This window comes from Triticum aestivum, chromosome 5A (genome assembly GCF_018294505.1).
Source record: "Triticum aestivum cultivar Chinese Spring chromosome 5A, IWGSC CS RefSeq v2.1, whole genome shotgun sequence".
NCBI classification, from domain to species: domain Eukaryota; kingdom Viridiplantae; phylum Streptophyta; class Magnoliopsida; order Poales; family Poaceae; genus Triticum; species Triticum aestivum.
Genome location: NC_057806.1, coordinates 572312847 through 572319121, shown reverse-complemented (window position 1 = coordinate 572319121; position 6275 = coordinate 572312847). Strand labels below are relative to the sequence as shown.

Sequence of the window (6275 nt, the reverse complement as noted above, 5' to 3'; positions counted from 1 at the left end):
TTTCAATAGTCACGAAGCAGGAATAGGCTAGTTGATACATATACTTGGATAGATCAAGTGCGACGGTTGGCAGCTATTTCAGGTTTGCCCTCCATGCTGTAGTGTTGAGCTAAGAAATTAACTTATGAAGCTGGTACTAGTGTCTCTTTGATTACTTGTTCTGTGAGAGTTTTACAATGTTGCTTTTTGGACCTGCCTTTTTGCCCCTTTTTTAAAGAAAAATTTCTGCTTCAGTCCTAGGGAAGATGCGGAAAAATAAGAGAGGTGGTGAGGATCTCACAAGAAGCTCACATGGGAACAGAAGAGCTAAGCGGGCAACGATGATCTCAAAAGAATCTCACGAAGGAATAGAAGAGACAATCCAGATCTCAGGTCTGCTGGTTCATCTTCTTTTCAGCATGCGTTTTTCACTCCTTTGTTTGAGCACTCACTCTTTTTTTGAGAATAGACCACTCACATTTCTGCTGTATGATTCTTCTTTAACTAGGCAACTTACATGGGGACTCGAATCAAGATGTCTTGGCTGAGCTCAGTGATGAAGTTAAATCAAATATGTCGAAAAGTGTTGCCTCACTTGCTGTGTGCAGTGGTGATTACACACTTCTTTATTTCCAAGAAATCTGTAGAAATGTTTTCCCAACAAACATCACCACTTACAAAGGATTTATATTACATTCTGTAGGGGACACACTGTTATTCGCATGCTCAGGCATAGCTATAGAGCGTGAATTATATGTTACAAAGTTTGTGACTTCACCAAAATTGGCCCTAGTTTTCAACAGTGCTAGAATCGAAAAGAAGCATGACAACGTAAAGGTTTGTGCTGCCAATCATCCCTTAATAACATGTTTGCTTAAGATGATTGTGATCATTGTGTGCTTGTCCTATCATTGTAGATTGAGGTGCGCCATGTAGGCAGTGAGGTTTACCAGGGTTTCTTAGACAGCGATGATGTAGATGAACACTTTTCTGTTGTCAAGGTCAAGACCTTCCTTGATGTTAATGTTGGACTTATTGAGCATGCTGAGGGGATTCTGCCTTATGGTAAGGTGGTAGTTCTAGGGCGTGGCACCTCCGGTGAATTAATGGCAAAAAGTGTGATACTGGCTGGCGACGTAAGTTGGCCTAAATATAATGAAGATCCTGTGTTGTCTGTGGCTAAAATAACGAAGGTACACTTGCACTATGATATGCGCATTTTAATCTGTTTCTGTTGTTCTATGCGCTAAACTGTACCTTGGAGGCAATAAAAAATGATTCTTTTCCTATTTAATTCTTGTTCAATTTCACTTCATTTTGTTCAAATGTAACCCTTGTTGTCTGTCACCTGTTATTTGTGTTAGGATTGGGAAGGTGGGCCACTTTTTTCTTTGGATGGGAACTTTATCGGCATGAACCTTTTTCTGGTTATGGAAAGAGCTTTTTTTCTACCATGGGGTGTAATGGTCTATCTGGTGTATAACTTTAAGACTCCCCTAGAGAACAGGTAAAGGTTTTCCACCGTCAGAAAGATATTTCTGTCCATGGGCATGTAGCACAGTTGCCCTGCAATACAAGACTAGTCACATTTCTTGTTCATCTGTTGAATTGAAAGGAAATGTGCTCGCTAGAAGGAATTATGACGTTTCCCTATTCTGATTATTCTTTGGCATTTGCTCAAAGCTCTATGTTTTTGTGAAATATGTATATGCACACAACGTGGTGTCCTCTTTAGTTTATCCTGTTGCATGCATACGACTCTACCATTTAGTTCTTTGGCAGCATGTTGCATATTAATGCACATGTTTGATCCATTTTGCTGCTGGATTAGCAGTCACATTGATTTTCTTGGGCAGGCATGGAGAAGGACCCACACATGAGATGTTCAATCGCTATCAAGACGGTAAGCACACAGCCACTCTTTGAGACAGCTAAACTTGTGGTATTATGCAAATTGTTGTATTCCCTCTGTCCTGAATTAGTTGACTCAGATTTGTCTAGATATGGATATATGTAGACCTGTGTTTTGATTTTCGGCCGAAAAAAATGGATTTATTTCGGCCATCTCGGCCTGGGGCGAAAAGTATATTTAGGCCGAAATTGCTCAAATTTGGTAAATTTTGGTCAAATTTAAGTCAAATCGCAGTTAAAATTTGATCAAATTTCAGCCGAAATTTTTGAAAATGGCCGAAATTCGGCCATCTCGGCCTAGGGCGAAAAAAAGCTCAAACCGAAAATCAAAACACAGATGTAGACACGTTTTAGTGTTAGATACATCCGTATATAGGTAAATCCAAGTCAACTAATTTGGAAAGGAGGGAGCTATTGCTTACTTCGTTGTCTCGCACTCTCATGTCAAGGAAGCCGCCACCTGCTCAGGCTCGAACCCTTGTGCTCGCAAGATGTCGGTGCCTCCCTGGAGTGACTTCAGCGAGTTTCAGGGTCTGGCACTCCCCTGTTTTAAGATGAAGCTTGGGGGATGTCATATCTTGTAGTAGTTCTTTTTTTAAGCATCAATTTGTACGGTCTTCATAAGTAGTGCAAGTTCGACTATTGCATTTCTACTCAATAACCATCACAACTAGTTTGGCCTTTTTTACATGTACTTCCATGGCGTTAGTGCTAATCAGTCAACCTTTTCAGACACTGTTCTTGGGTATGCTATACCGTTCTAACTTGTAACCTGAAATGTTGCTCAGTTTGTCATCATAAGCTAATTAGTTAATTTTATGTGCTGATCACTATGCATAGAATTTTATGTGCATTTACTTGTATTTTGTACTGGTATATCTCAGTGTTATAATCACCTGACCTTGTCCTTATTGCGCCAGTTTATAAAACTGGTATCGAGCATAGTCTGTTTGGGGATGTAGACAAGATGGGTACCCCAAGCTACCAGTAACTATGCTGGATGGTGAGTCAGTGTTTCTAGATTTGCCGACTTTTTGTGCATCACGCCTCTTTACAGTTCTGCTGTGCCACTAACAACTATGCCACCTTGTATATAACACCAGATGGCTTGGTTTTGGTTAATACTTTTGAAGACACCTTTGGCGACGTATGGGGTGAAGGTGTCTGGAGGGAACTTGGGAAAAATGCTTCTGACATAAGTCGCATTGTTGTCGCACTTGCTTCCTTCAATGGTAATTTTACACCAATGTGGCATTTACCGGTATATATTTGTATCTGTTTACTGCCTGTTAATAATCAAAATCATGGCAACGGCAGGTGAAAAAATGTTTTCTGCATGCACGGGTTTTTTTATTCGATGGAATGGCTCAACAACCATTCTGACATCTGCAAGCCTGGTTAGAGATCATTGTGATGAAAGCAAGATTGTTGAAAACTTGACGGTTTGCGCTCCTCGCTCTATGATTGATTTCTGTTCTTTAGAGATCATAGAAAACTTCTGAAGTCTCACTGTATAATTTGCAGATTAAAGTATTGCTTCCAAACAAACTTGTCCGAAAAGGGAACATAGAGCATTACAGTCTACATTACAATGTCGCTCTAGTCAGTGTCGAGGATTGCCGTGTTATCCGAGCAGCAAAGATTCAGCTTGATTGTATTGGTATTTCCCGTGTAGCAGCTGCAGGGCGTTGCTTCAGATCAGGCACGATAATGGCCACAAGTGGGCGTCTGGTTTCCTGGTCAGGCAGGCTTGATTGCAAGTTCATTTTACGCTCCACATGTAAAATCAGTAAGGTCGGGACGGCTGTTGCTGTTTGTTGCCTACTTTTTACATGGTGGAAGCTAATCGTCGCATCAAGATTACTAGTTGATTACCATGATGTCTGTTTGGATTAAAACTGAGAATATGTTTATGCCACCTTACCAGGCCGGGATTGGAGGACCCCTTTTTAATATGCGTGGAGAAATTATCGGCATGAACTTCTATTCAGAGAAAATAGGCACCCCATTCCTGCTATGGAATGAGATTGGCAACATCCTGGCATATTTTAAGGAAAAGAGGTATTTCAAAATTTCCTTTTTGGGGTATTCGAGTGTTTATCCGATATGTTGTTGAGATGAACATTTGATTGAGAAGCCTGCTGAAGCGAGTTCAGCCAGGCATAATGTTGAGTGATATAAATAAATGTATTTGTTGGTGTGTTTGACGACAGTGATGCTGGTGAGGTTGCCAAGGACAGTGGTTCCTCTTTCTGGAAAATGGATGGGGATGACAGAGTTCGGTTAAACAGGTAAGGCATCCTGAGACGCACACTCCTATCAAATTAGTTACAGTGAATAGTTTGGGATATAAAGTAGTACTCCCTCCGTACCTAGTTATAAAATGTTTCAACTTTTTTCAGAATTGGATGTATATAGACGCGTTTTAGTGTGTATTGTTCACTCATTTCAGCCAGTACATAGTCCATCTTAAAAAATATCCAAACTGTCTTGTACTACTTCTGTGCACTAATATAGAGGTTTTTACAGTATATAAGACGTTTTGTAGTTCAATTTGAACTGCAAAAACGTCTTACATTAGTGTAGGGAGGGAGTAATTTGGAAGGGGGGGTGATATTTACATTGAACTGCTGCAGGTGGCCTGTGCCGATGCCATGTTGGCGTGATCTTGACGATCCATCTTGGAGCTATCCTGATGATTGGATTACGGATGCACCCAGGGATGAGCCGAACATTGAAATCCCACCTGGCGAGGAGTTCAGATACGGATACATAGGGGGAACGAGATATAGAAACCTTGTAGAGGAGTGCTGGGTTCCCATGACCAAGAAGTGGTGACATCTCTCACTGTATATCAATCTCCGTGTTCGATGCAGCTGCTTGGGTTGGCTAACACTCAAGAACGAAGTGACCTTTTTATGCGCCTGCGCTGTTTAGAAGCTACTCCCTCCGTCCCAAAAAAGTGTTGTACTAAAGCTGAGACACTTATTTTGGGACAGAGTAAGTACTAGGGCTGTAGGACAATCTCTTGTTCTTAGTCGTTGTAATGTTACTCTGTTCTTAGTGAGCTCTTGAGTGTGTACCTAGCTAACTGTTTGTGCGTTGCCTAGGGCAACAAAATGTGACTTGATACATTTGTATTTAGACAAATCTAAGACAAGAATTTTGATACGAAGGGAGTATAAAAGAAAAATCTTCCAGGATGATGACACCGTGGTTCAACACAAATACGTCCTGCCATGTTTGGCCCTGTGCTCTAACGCTGCCTCTGCACACCTCGGCCAGCCCAAGGCAGCCCGCGTCGTCGAGCTCCGGTGTGTATTTTCCTTGTGTTAGAACTAAGAACAAATATGGTTAATAATTTCACATAAAGAGCAATATTATTTGCCAAAATCATACAAAATTGCGCTTCATATTAGTCAACAAACATGAACATTCTACACCTACGCTGGAACAAATATTATGAACAATAAGAATAAATTTCAGAAACAGATGATACTATTTTTTAGTTTGTGCGACAAATGGGATATACAACAGCAAGCAACGGTCGTTGTGCAGCGGAATCCTACTTGGCGCATACAGGCAACACTACAAACCGGCGCTCACATCGACATGAATGGGCCGGCCGATGTAAGCTGTCGGTATACGTGAATGGGACTGTTGTCTCCGGTTTTGGGTAACTTTTCGCCAGTTTTTTTTCAGAACCATGCGGTTTACACTACTACGTGGTTTTCACGAACATTTTTTGTTCAGTTTTTCATTTTTCATGAACTTTTTTAGTTATTTTTTGAAAAGATTTTGAATGTTACAAATTATTTTAAAATTGTGAGATTTTTTTAAACCATGATTTTTTTTTTGAATTCATAAAGTTTTTTTTAAAATTTCAAGGTTCGTGAACTTTTTTGAAGTTTTTTTAAAACTTGGAAGATAAATCAATATTTTGAACTTTTTCTCAATCATGTGAAGCTTTAAAAAAAAAGTAAACCGGTCAACCAAGTTGACTGGTCCACGGTCGACCGGATCAACAATGTTAACTGAGTGAACAAAAAACCAAAAGAGCGCTGGCCCATGAGCAAGGAGTGTCCGAGGGCCAATGTGCTAACCGGCGCCAAGCGCGCCGAATAGGAGCCTCCCGCAAGGGTCATTTTTGTGGGCTAATAGCTAGCCAAGTGGTGCATCCAGTCGTCGCTACATGTCATGTTGGGCGCTCCCTCTAGATTTGTTTTCTATAGGCGTTTTCGGGTTTTAGATAGATTTTTTGGTTTACACCTTGCTTTTCCTAGGTTTTGGAAGGGGAAAATTGGCGAATGAAAGTCCGGGAAAAAAATAAGTTGTGGGAAAAAAATTGTGCTTCTACGAGAAGCACATATTTGCTTTTTGTGGAG

General features: G+C 40.7%; 1 pseudogene; it reads left to right on the top strand.

Annotated features, from left to right (window-relative positions):
- The first annotated feature begins 229 nt into the window (after positions 1-229).
- LOC123107761 (uncharacterized) lies at positions 230-4743 on the top strand (annotated as a pseudogene).
- Positions 4744-6275: the final 1532 nt, after the last annotated feature.